The sequence below is a fragment of the Lissotriton helveticus genome, chromosome 8, assembly GCF_964261635.1.
Source record: "Lissotriton helveticus chromosome 8, aLisHel1.1, whole genome shotgun sequence".
Lineage (NCBI taxonomy): Eukaryota > Metazoa > Chordata > Amphibia > Caudata > Salamandridae > Lissotriton > Lissotriton helveticus.
The window spans coordinates 1403163928-1403177004 of NC_136069.1; positions in this window are offsets into that span (position 1 = coordinate 1403163928).

Here is a 13077-nt window from a genome sequence, read left to right on the forward strand (position 1 = left end):
TTGGATAATATGTATCCAACATAATTGTTTTCACAATATCTGTACTTTCTTGCTCTTTTTCAGCTAAATATTCAATTTCTTGTACAGATTTAAGTACTCTAATTTCGTGTTGCAGCAAGACCTAGACTCACTCAAATGATTTCTCTAGATTTGGAGTATAGACTTGCAGATGATAAGCGATCTGAGCATTCATATGCTTCGATTTCTCGATGACATAACATCTTCAAACTGTAACTGTATAATTTCTTACTTAGACTCTTCTCGTGGGAAATCTCTTCCCACATTTCCTTCAATTCCGTCTTTTCAGATTTTGTTTTGTAGGATGTTACATATCGAGCAACAGCAATGGAATTGTCTGAAAAGTATTGAATATCCATGTTAGCATTCCACATGGACAGAATAAATGGATAATAATCATTCATATATTTTGACTCTTCACTTCTTCTCAAATTATAGGTATTCTTTGGAGACATTCTTGTCAAGGTATGACGGACAGCTGACAAAAAACTGTTTACTCTTCCTTTGGATATTACTGGACATGGAAAACCAAAATGACATTTGGTATAAAACTTTTCCTTTGACTTGTACTTTCGACTACAGTATTTCCCACAATGATGGCTTTGGAATCGTAAGACTTGTGTCTTAAGTTCTTTTCCTATGTGCTTTTGGGTATAGCACATGTAGCATATTCTTCAATAAAAGACAACGCGGTATCATCCGAATCTGTTCCGAATTTGGGGGCATCTTTGATCCATATTAGCATATGTATGTGAGGTGCACCACTTGCTTGATACTCCTTTCTCCAAAAGAAATCTACAACCTCTCCAAGAGGAGGATTTTTTTTATTGGTGATAAAAGACATCATAGCTTCAAATCTATGATTGAAATATCTGCATGCATTAACTGGATCCAAAGAGCACAATTCTTCAGGTGTCTTGTATTCAATTCAAAAGTACTTTATTTGTTTTTTTTGCACAAAACCATAAAAGTTCACAATACAAAATATATTTCAGGTTTGTTAAAAGAAAGAACATGTTAAAATATATGTCAGTTAAAACAAGTTTACCCTAGCGTTAAAAGAAAAATCCATCTATTCCACATTATAAAAGGCATCATACGGTTCTATACATCCAGACATTTTCTATAGTTCATTGCACTTTTTAAAAAGCCAGTCACATGGGGTATACAATCTAATTTTAACAGTTGTAAGTACAGGAGGGCGGGGCGTGCTTGTACGAAGAGCGTTCTTTTTAAAATAGGTTTAAGCTAAAAAGCTCTGGGGAATTCATAATATTTACAAAAAAACATAAAATGCAGCAAATGCTGCGGAGACAAACTGTCGCAGGGTGCTAGCACTGTTCCTCTATGACTCCCCCTTAAACACCTTTATTCATGTACTGGGGGATATACACAGCGTGCAGCCTACAACCTCCAGGGCCGGCAGCGAACCTAGTCAAATGGACTTACGGTTGATGAATACAGCAATACACAGCCAAATTGCCAACAACCCTGGGGTCCGGCGGCGTACCTAACACCAAAACAAGGTCATAAATTACTTGGCATGTAATAGGCAATATCGGCCGCCAGGCATCCCGTTGACTTGGGAAACAGTACAGTGATGGTACTTCCGCAGTAAGTAGCTGTCAGAGGTGTGGTTGTTTTTGAATAAGTCCCCCACTAAGAAACACCCTCTAGTGAACTACCTCCCCTCCCCCGTGACATACCCCCCTGAACTCCCCCCCAACTAGATAACAGGTTCCCTAGCGCATGTGTCTGCCATGTATCTTGCTACGTGTACATCCTGTCCTTATGTTAGGTCACTGTGTGTGTGCCCTGTTACAGAAGTCAAGAATATGGCACCCTGGCCCGGCCCGCCTAAGCTGGATCTGTCCCATACACCCAGTGAGGTCACCTCCCAGCCCCTACTCGCTCGCCGAACTCGCAAAGTCACTGGCCAGCCTGCCTCCTCGCTCGTCTGTGCCGCCGCCTGTAGGGTGGTGCATTAGTGGACTACTAGATAGTATACTGCTCGCGTTCCTCTGTCGTGCAGTGGTTTGTGTGGCTGCTATGTCCTCCTGTGCGCTTCTAAAAGCACGATAAAGACTCCAGAAGTCCTTCGACGGGCTAGTGGGAGGCAGCAGCTCACTATAGTGTTCCGACTGTGTGCAGCAAAATATCATGTCCCTAGCCCATCTCCGCTTCGTGGGGAGTGGCCCCCTCATCCAGCATTGTGCCACTACACGCCGCGCCATTAGCAAACCCATGTCCGCCAATCGTGGCACCGCTACTGGCAATCCTCTGGAGTGGCCAAGTAGCGCTAGTGCTGGGTCCGAGGGTATTTCAATACCTAATATCTCTCCCAGTTCCGCTATCACTGTCTCCCAGAACGGGCGTATTCTGCTGCAACCCCATGCCAAGTGCAGAAAATCAGCGGTGGGCGCGCGGCATCTCTCACACTCGGGGGACTGCCTGAGCCCATAGCGGTGCAGGTGTTCCGGAGTGTAGTACACCCGTTGTAAAAACTTAAAGTGAATCAACCGGTGTCGTCCATTCAAGGACAGCCTCCTGGTACTAGAGCAGCAGTACCGCCACATTTGGTCGTCTATAGTGATCTGTAAGTCCTGTTGCCAAGCGAGTCTGGCCTTCGAGGGCTCCTGCGCTCTATGTATTGTGTTGGCTCTGTACAGATGCAACACCAGTTTTCGCGACTGCGTTGTTTTAATGACATGGGAGAGTTCCGGGAGTTCCTGGGGCTCCTCTAACCCTAAGCCCAGCACCTCCTTCAATGCACTGCGGACCCTGTGAAATTGGAACCGTTGCAATAACGTCGCTCCCTCCGTCGCCTGGCAGACACTTTCCCAGGTTCTCACCCTGCCATCCTCGAAGAGCTCGCCAGCCTTCTTTACTCCCAGCTCATGCAGCGCTCGCAGTACGCCCCTTTCCGCGACCGGAGACAGCCAAAGAGCCCATTCCACCGCCATTAAGGGGGAGTATATCACTGTACCGTCACCGGCTCTCAGTAGCGAGTTCCACGCATGGTTCGTGGACGTGATCGAATCCAAAACTCCAGTCCTGCGGTCCATAGGGGAACTTATCGTAGCAGGAAGTGGAACTGGGTCCGCGAAAAGCCGCTCCATACGCACATGGGGAATGTTACCGGAGCCATGTATCCACGTATGCAGGTGGGTAGCTTGTGCCACACTGTAATACCGCTCCATATCCGGGGCTCCAATTCCTCCCAGCTCGTACGGGAGCATGAGCGTGGACCATTGTATCCTCGGTTGCTTACCTCCCCAGGCCAAGCGGACTAAGAGTGAGGTCAGGTTCCTGAAAAAGGCCATCGACAGAACAATTGGCAAATTGTTGAATAAAAACAAAAACCAAGGCAGTACGACCATTTTCATGACGGCTATGCGGCCCATCAGTGATAGAGGGAGTTTACACCATCTCTCCACGTCCTCCTCACATTTGCTAAACGCCACCCGATAATTCTCCCGGAACAACACCTCCGGGTCGGTGTGGATCATGATGCCAAGATAGCGCACTGGCTCCTCCGACCAGCGCAGAGGGTATTCCATTTCAAATGGTCTCGTAGCCGGGGTCAGTGGAAAAACCACAGATTTTTCCCAATTGATCTGGAGTCCGGATAGCGCCCCAAATTGGACCACTTCTCGTAGTACCGAGGTACGGTTCACCTCGGGGTTGCGCACATATAGTAACGTATCGTCTGCGTATGTAGAGATTATGATTTTGTAAGTCGGAAGCAAACTCCCCGGTGCCAATGATATTCCCGCAGCGCACTGGCTAACGGTTCAGCTACCCGCGCGTATAACAAAGGTAAAAGCGGGCAACCCTGCCTGGTGCCCCTACTGATTGCAAAGGGGTCAGATACCCGATCGCCTATGCGCAGTCTGGCCGTCGGCCTCCAGTACAAGGCTCCTATCATTTGCAAGAAGGGTTCCCCCAGCCCCAGTCTTCGTAAGACCCTCAGTATAAACGGCCACTCCGCGGAGTCAAAGGCCTTCTCCATGTCGAGGAAGATGGCAACCACCTTCGTGTCCTGTCTAACATGTTGTATGGTCCCGAGGACAGTGCGAATATTGTAAGTGAGGTTCCTTCCCGGGACAAAGCCTGCCTGCTCAGGGGCTACCAGGTCAGGAACTATCAAGGCCAGAAAATATGAAACAAATTAAACCTGAACCTGGTTAGTAAGAAGCGCTCATAAGCTGTTAATGACAATAGTAGGTAAGGCTCCTCTCCGGGCGAGGTTTTGAGCATCATGTGTAGACGCGCATTTTGCTTCATCATGTTCTTTTCCTGCCTTTCCATTACTTTTCGTGTATTCAATATTTACTATATTTGGATTTGCCTCTCGAAGAAATTGAAGTAAATCATCCCAAGCATATTCAGCACAGCTTAGAGTAAGGAACTATGTAGGAGTTCCTAAGTTCCTTAGCATACATTTAAGTTCTCCATGACGACGGTACCAGTACTCACTAGTACTCCGCTGACATGCGATGAGATTAATCAGCTGAGATTCCAAAACATTATCTTTCTGGTGTACTTTATCCATAAATTCCTTTGCCGAAACATTTTGCAGATGTACACCTGTTTTCAATATATGGTTGACTGCATAAGACAGTCCAGACAAGTCACTTTTAAACAAAAGATGAAACATATATGGAATACATTGTCGAAATCTCGGATCTTCTGCATACAATCCTGATGTCCGGTATTCAAATGCAGGAATCTGCACAGGTCGTTCATCATATCGGCCTCCTTTTCCTGTTGGAAACAACTGAGGAAAACAACAAGCTTCCAAGCTTTCTTCCCCTACACTCATGGGAATTCCCTTTGCTTCCTTCATTTGGAATAACTCAATAGTATCCCCCATCACTTCTTTTTGAATGAAGTGGATGAATACTGTAATGTTCATAGATTTATTCAGTTCTGGACATATCCACTTTTTCAATTTGTCCAGTTGACGAGTCAGTATCTTCTTCTAAAGTTATTTCTTCTCCTCCCACATACACATTTTTATAGTACTGATTATTTTTTACCAGATACAACTTTGCCTTTTTCACTTTCCTAACATCCACTCATTCTTGCCAGATTTTCTTACTCTTAGTAGGAACGCCATTAACTAAAATAAGTAGAGGTTCATCTACATTTTCTACACCAAATGTTTCAATATTTGTCTTTAAATCTAGAGGCAAATATACAACTCTTCCCTTTAATCCTCTCTGTAAATCTGAAGGAGGCAATTTCCCTGTCTTCGGCTCCATAAGAACAATAGCCTGATATGGATGCACACATTGAATAAGAATAGACTCATAAATATTTAAATCTATCAGTTTAGAAGGAATACTTACCAACTCAAGATTATTATGCACAGCTCTAGTGGGCATTTTGTTCTTGTCTAATTTGTTATAACAATATTTACAAATATGTTGATCAGAACCCAAATCAAAACAATTCTCTACCAACAAATAAGTAGCAAATTCCTTCCACTCATTATTATTTTCTCTTTCACTTTTTAAATACAGATCAACAGTCCTAGTCTGATTTTTATAATGAGTTCGTTGACAACAAATACAAGAATAATTTGGCCGTTCACCTGAAATCCCCTTAAACTTTGTAATTTCTTGCTCAAATTTTTTTTACTAGAATGTTGTACATTCTCTTCCACATTTCCTTCTATTAATGTATTAGTTTCTGCACTGTCTTGCTCAGGACCAAAGTAACTAAACTCAGTTTCTTCACAAACGTTCATTACATCTAATACTGATCCACACAAAAGAGCACTGTTCAACTTTTTTAACATTAGTGCTGGACTTTTTGCATAACACAATGTTCTGACTAATTTCCTCATTTGAGTATGATGTACTGCTAACATCCTGTAATGGTGAAAGACACTTTAACATACTTTTCTAGAAAGAAAAGCCAGAGAATGACCCTGCAAACCAGGATTTTCTCTCACTCTGCAAGGGTCTAGTCCTTTCAAACATCTTAATCTTTTATTTAACACTTTTCTTAGTATACTCACGTAAGAAATTGAGTACAAAATCAACAGATTCCTGTTGTACACTACAAATACTACTGAAATTGCAAGTGTACACTGGAGCTTTAGGACGTCTCCCTAAAACTTCATCAGCTAACACCTCTTTTGCATTTCTGGGAACAATTTTCTCTTTCTCAATAGGACAACCATTTCTAACCTCATGAGCTCGATCACTAGTGTCAACTGCATGCAACAAATCATTACTCTGAAGATAACTCCCTTCATTAAAAAAAGGCTCAGAACGTGAATTGTGTTTCCATTCACCCCCAAAAAATCAGAAAAAATATTTCTGTTAATTAGTGTTCTCCACTTACTTTTCTCCTTCATTAAATGGATTGGTTTATCTAGTGATCAAATTCTATTGTTTATTTAAATAAATAATTTAGTTTTTTAATTCAAAAGCCTTCTCAACAATACTTTCAATATGTTTCTTCTTCTTATAAAATGCTGATTTTCTTTTACATTTCTTCATATCCTTTAATAAGTTTAAGACAACTCTATTGTAAAACATTCTTTTTCTAATTTCCTGAGATTGATTCTTCCTCCTTTTACTATACAGTGTTTCTTTTGAACATGATTTCCCATCATTTATGCTTTTTCCCTTGTTTTTCGTTTTTGTTGCAGATACATTCTTTTTATTTTTCACATTCTCCACACTATTCCTAGTGTTTGATCGTTTTTTTAGAAAATCCTTTGTTCTCTTACCAGGAGTTTTTTCTTTTTCACCACACATTGTTGTTCAGATAAATCTTGTGGATGACTTCTCTTGAAATTATAAGCTTTTTTATGTTCTCTCCTCTTTTCACTTTTTGAAGGCATGATGAATTTCTTTTAGTGTTGCTAAATGGAATCGGTTATGAAAAATATATATAATGTTATTAGAATAAATCTATAAAATATACTATTCTATTACTAAACAAATACAATCTACAATGACTACGTATAAAACACAAGTGTGTAACTGATAACAGAAGTGCATACATACTGCATAGGAGTTTCAGGAACTACATCTGCAAGAAGAGTACCTGAATGAATTTATAAGTGGTTGGATTTTGGAGAAGTGAATAGATTAGCACATGGTGCTGAATGCATCACTAGAGTAGTACAAGGGGAGACACAGACTATTTGCTGCAACATCATGGATACTAACTGGGGAAATGAAGGTGTGAAAGACAAGTGTGCACATGGATTGAAGACTGCATGCATACAGCATAGGGGTTTGAAGCAGTCCGTGTCCTAAGGCCTACTTTGCTACATGAGTAATTGGGTACTGAGTGAATGATTACAATACTGTAAGGAGAGTGTCTGAGTGAATCTATAAGTGCTTGAGTTTTATCGCACTGAATGATTAGCCCCTTCCGTGCTCATGACGAGCTCAGCTCGTCATGGCATATACCTCTCAGGTGCTCATGACGAGCTGAGCTCGTCATGACCACACCCATTTTCGTTGCTGTCCAGCACAGCAGGGGAAACTACCAAGCAGCTATGTGGTTAGTACATACCACTGAATGGGTCACTACAACAGTGCAAGGGCAATGACGGAGTGTTTGCTGGAAGTGTAAGGATACAGACTGGGGATTTGAAGATGTGAAAGACAAGTGTGCAGATGGATAGAAGACTGCATGCATAGTGCATAGGTGTTTGAAGCAGCCCATGCCCTAAAGCCTGGCTCACTGCATGAGTACATGCATACTGACTAAATGATTACAGTACTATACGGAGAGACACTGGGTGAATTCATAATTAGTTGAGTTTTACTTTAGTGAATGGTTTAGTACAGAGCTGAAAGGGTCACTATAGGATTGCAAGAGCAGTCACATGGTGTTTGCTGGAGTGTATGGATACTGACTGGGGAATTGTAGGCCTGAAACACAAGTGTGAAGGTGGTTAGGCCACTACATGCATAGTGCATAGGGCTTTGAAGCACTCCGTGCCCTAAAGCCTGGCTCACTCCATGAGTACAAGCATACAGACTGAATGATTACAATACTATAAGGAGAGACAGTGGGTGAATTCATAATTGGTTGAGTTTTGCTTTAGTGAATGGATTAGTACATAGTACTAAAAGAGTCACTATGGGATTGCAAGAGCAGTCACAGGCATGTTTGCTGGAGTGTATGGATTCTGACTGGGGAATTGTAGGCCTGAAACACAAGTGTGAAGGTGCTTAAACCACAACATGCATAGTGAATAGGAGTTTGAAGCACTCCGTGACCTAATGGTTGGCTCACGGCATGAGTACATGCATATTGACTTAATGAAAACAGTAATATAATGAGGGACACTGGGTGAATTCATAATTGATTCAGTTTTAGTTTAGTGAATGCATTAGTATATGGTACTGAAAGAGTCACTATGGGATTGCAAGAGCAGTCACAGGGTATTTGCTGGAGTGTATGGATACTGACTGGGGAATTGTAGGCCTGAAACACAAGTGTGAAGATGGTTAGACTACTACATGCATAGTGCATAGGAGTTTGAAGCACTCCGTGCACCAAATCCTGGCTCACTCCATTAGTACATGCATACAGACTGTATGATTATAATACTATAAGGAGAGACAGTGAGTAAATTCATAATTGATTGAGTTTGACTTTAGTGAATGTATAGTATATGGTACTGAATGAGTCACTATGGGATTGGAAGAACAGTCACAGGGTGTTTGCTGGAGTGTATGGATACTGACTGGGGAATTGTAGGCCTGAAACACAAGTGTGAAGGTGGTTAGACCACTAAATGCATAGTGCATAAGAGTTTGAAGCACTCCGTACCCTAAAGCCTGGCTCACTGCATGAGTACATGCATACTGACTGAATGAAAACAGAACTATAAGGAGAGACACTGGGTAAATTCAAAATTAGTTGAACCTAGTTTCCATAGGAAATCCGCAACATTCTATTTGGAATAACTTTGGTGCTGGTCGACAAATCTTCGCGAAATGTTCCAAGAAGATGGGGTGCTCCGCTTCGCTTCTATCCTGCAAGTTTTGGGATGATTCGTTAAGCGGGAGCCGAGAAAAAAAGGGGATCCCAAAACATGTTTTCCCCATGCAATTTTCCATAGGGACTTTTAGCTGCGGCTACAGACAGAACTGCTGAACAGAATTACACCAAATGTGGCAAAAAGTTAGAGTTTGGTTCACAGATCACACTTTTTGGTAAATGGTGTAAATCGTGCAGTAGTTCCTGAGAGAATAAAAAGTAAAATCATAGATATATCTATGGACGAAGTAGGGTACGCGTATCCTCCGCGGAGCATAGGCGTAGCTTTACGGGCACGAGCTGCATGCTAATTGACTGTCAACTGTCTGTCAACACTCCAAACCAGGAAGTGTTGGAAGCCATCTTGTGTTTCGGTAGAACCAAGGCACAAGAAAAAAAAAAGAAAGGCGCAAAACACGAAAAGAGGGCAGGGTAGAACCACCTTGACGCCCTAGGCCTGCTCAGGGTGTCCTACAAGGATCCCCAAGGACCAAATTATTATTTTTTTTTTAAGAAATCACAGGCTGCGCGTAGGATACGTGTATCCCGTGAATAACTAAAAAAAACAAAGCCCGCTTTAGTGCTAATTAGTCCCCGGGGGCCCCCCGGGCTGGGGGTCCCCCCAGGCTGGGTGGTCCGTGACGGACCTTCCAGCCCCGGTGATTACCATCTACCCGGGGCTTTTTTTATGGTAAAATTAGGATGCGCGTACCCAGCGCGGCGCTCAGCGCGACCTCTGGTGTGCACGCATTGGATACGCATATCCTACCACGTATGCTGCACGATTTCTAAGGCGTCGGGTACGCGTATCCAACCAAGAATTCAAAAAAAAAAATAATCTTTTTCAGATATCTATCTAGCTTATGTGTTTAGATGTTGGTTGGTTTGAAAAAGAGCCTTTGTGTTTATTGCTACCTATAATTAGGTACCTATGCAGAGTCTAAAGTTGTTGAGGAGGAGTGTTTTACAGTGTGCTGAACTTTGACCTCTGTGGTCAGTTGAGTTTTGCATGATCCGTTACTATGGTAACAGCAGAAAGCAAATTGGGGGTAGGGTTCAAAGTTATATCAGTTGTAAAAGGTTCAAATGTTCAACCAATAGAAATGTGTGTTTGCTTAGTGATTTTGTGTGGGAAGCAATTTGATTTGTTATTTACATGTATATATGTGTAGATTGAGAGGGAAAGGTTGCCATTTTTTGGTTTTGCTAAGAACAGTGAAGTACCGAGATTCTGGATAAGAACATCTGGTGTGTGACTGACATTCTTCTTAATCTACAAATCAATTTGAAAGGTGAGTTGTTAACTTGTAAGGGGATGTATGTGGTGAATTTTGTTTTTAATAAAAGTAATGTGTTTATCCTGCCAAAGTGCAAGGAGTAGTTTAGTTGTGTAGAATCACATTCTGAGTTTGTCTGCATTTGGATAACCATTGTGATAAAAGCATTTGGTAAGTTAATGTGTTTGGTGAGTCAGCTTTGTAAAGTAGAGTGCAGTACTAAAAAATGTAGAATGTGTGCAGTCACTTTTACAGTTTTAGAGTAGTTAATAGTGTTGCTTGTTTAAAATTAGACTGCAAACTCTCTGGGGCAGATTTACAAGCCCCTTGCGCCTCTTTGTGTTGCCTTTGCGTCACTTTTTTGACACAATGTTGGCGCAAATAAGGCAGCAAATTGCTTATGTATTTACAAAGTGAGTCAGGGTTGTGCACTGAAATGTAGTAGTTATATACATGGAATGCGTGCAGTCACTTTACCGTTTCTAGACTAGTAAATGTGTTTTGGTAAAATGCAAGTTCTAATATTTTTTGTCTAGAATCACACTGTGAGTCTGTGTGCATTTAGGAATCATTCTGAGAGAATCATTTTTGTACGTTTTGTGTTTGCAGACACATAACTGCTTAAAAAGCTATCCTTTTTGCAAGTTTTGATAGAATTAGAAACCAGTTATTGCTTTTGTATTTGCAAAATGACTCATGGTTGTACACTAAAATGCAGTATTTATATTTCTGAAAACGTCACTATGGCATTGCAAGCGCAGTCACGGGGTGTTTGCTGGAGCATATGGATACTGACTGGGGAATAGTAAGTCTGAAACACAAGTGTGAAGGTGGTTATACCACTACATGCATAGTGCATAGGAGTTTGAAGCACTCCGTGACCTAAACCCTGGCTCACTGCATAAGTACATGCATACAGACTGAATGATTACAGTACTATAGGGAGAGATAGTGGGTGAAGTCATAATTGGTTGAGTTTTACTTTAGTGAATGGATTAGTACATGGAGCTGAAAGGGTCACTGTAGGATTCTAGAGCAGCCACAGGGTGTTTGCTGGAGTATATGGATAGTTATTGGGGAATTGTAAGCCTGAAACACAAGTGTGAAGGTGGTTACACCACTACATGCATAGTGCATAGGAGTTTGAAGCACTCCGTGACCTGAAGCCTGGCTCACTACATGAGTACATGCACAGTGACTGACTGATTAGTACTATAATGAGAGACTCTGGGCGAATTCATAATTGATTGAGTTTTAGTTTAGTGAATGCATTAGTATATGGTAGTGAAAGAGTGACTATGGGATTGCAAGAGCAGTCACAGGGTGTTTGCTGGAGTGTATGGATACTAACTGGGGAATTGCAGGCCTGAAACAAAAGTGTGAAGGTGGTTAGACCATTACATGCATAGTGCATAGGAGCTTGAAGCACTCCGTGCCCTAAAGCCTGGCTCACTCCATGAGTACATGCATACAGACTGAATGATTATAGTACTATAAGGAGAGACAGTGAGTAAATTCATAATTGATTGAGTTTTAGTTTAGTGAAAGTATTAGTATATGGTACTGAAAGAGTCACAATGGGATTGCAAGAGCAGTCATAGGGTGTTTGCTGGAGTGTATGGATACTGACTGGGGAATTGTAGGCCTGAAACACAAGTGTGAAGGTGGTTAGACCACTACATGCATAGTGCATAGGAGCTTGAAGCACTCCGTGCCCTAAAGCCTGGCTCACTCCATGAGTACATGCATACAGACTGAATGATTATAGTACTATAAGGAGAGACAGTGAGTAAATTCATAATTGATTGAGTTTTAGTTTAGTGAAAGTATTAGTATATGGTACTGAAAGAGTCACAATTGGATTGCAAGAGCAGTCATAGGGTGTTTGCTGGAGTGTATGGATACTGACTGGGGAATTGTAGGCCTGAAACACAAGTGTGAAGGTGGTTAGACCACTACATGCATAGTGCATAGGGGTTTGAAGCACTCCATGGTCTAAAGCCTGGCTCACTCCATGAGTACATGCATACAGACTGAATGATTACAGTACTATAATGAGAGACATTGGGTGAATTCATAATTGATTGAGTTTAAGTTTAGTGAATGCATTAGTATATGGTACTGAAAGAGTCACTATGGGATTGCAAGAGCAGTTACAGGGTGTTTGCTGGAGTGTAAGGATACTGACTGGGGAATTGTAGGCGTGAAACACAAGTGTGAAGGTGGTTAGACCACGACATGCATAGTGCATAGGGGTTTGAAGCACTCCATGCCCTAAAGCATGGCTCACTGAATGAGTACATGCATACTGACTGAATGATTACAGTACTATAAGGAGAGACACTGGGTGAATTCATAATTAGTTGAGTTTTACTTTAGTGAATGGATTAGTACATAGTACTAAAAGAGTCACTATGGGATTGCAAGAACAGTCACATGCTGTGTGCTGGAGTGTATGGATACTGACTGGGGAATTTTAGGCCTGAAACACAAGTGTGAAGGTTGTTAGATCACTACATGCATAGTACATATGAGTTTGAAGCACTCCGTGCCCTAAAGCCTGGCTCACTCCATGAGTACATGCATACAGACTGAATGATTACAGTACCATAGGGAGAGTCAGTGGGTGAAGTCATAATTGGTTGAGTTTTACTTTAGTGAATGGATTAGTACATGGAGCTGAAAGGGTCACTATAGGATTGCAAGAGCAGCCACAGGGTGTTTTCTGGAGTATATGGATACGGACTGGGGAATTGTA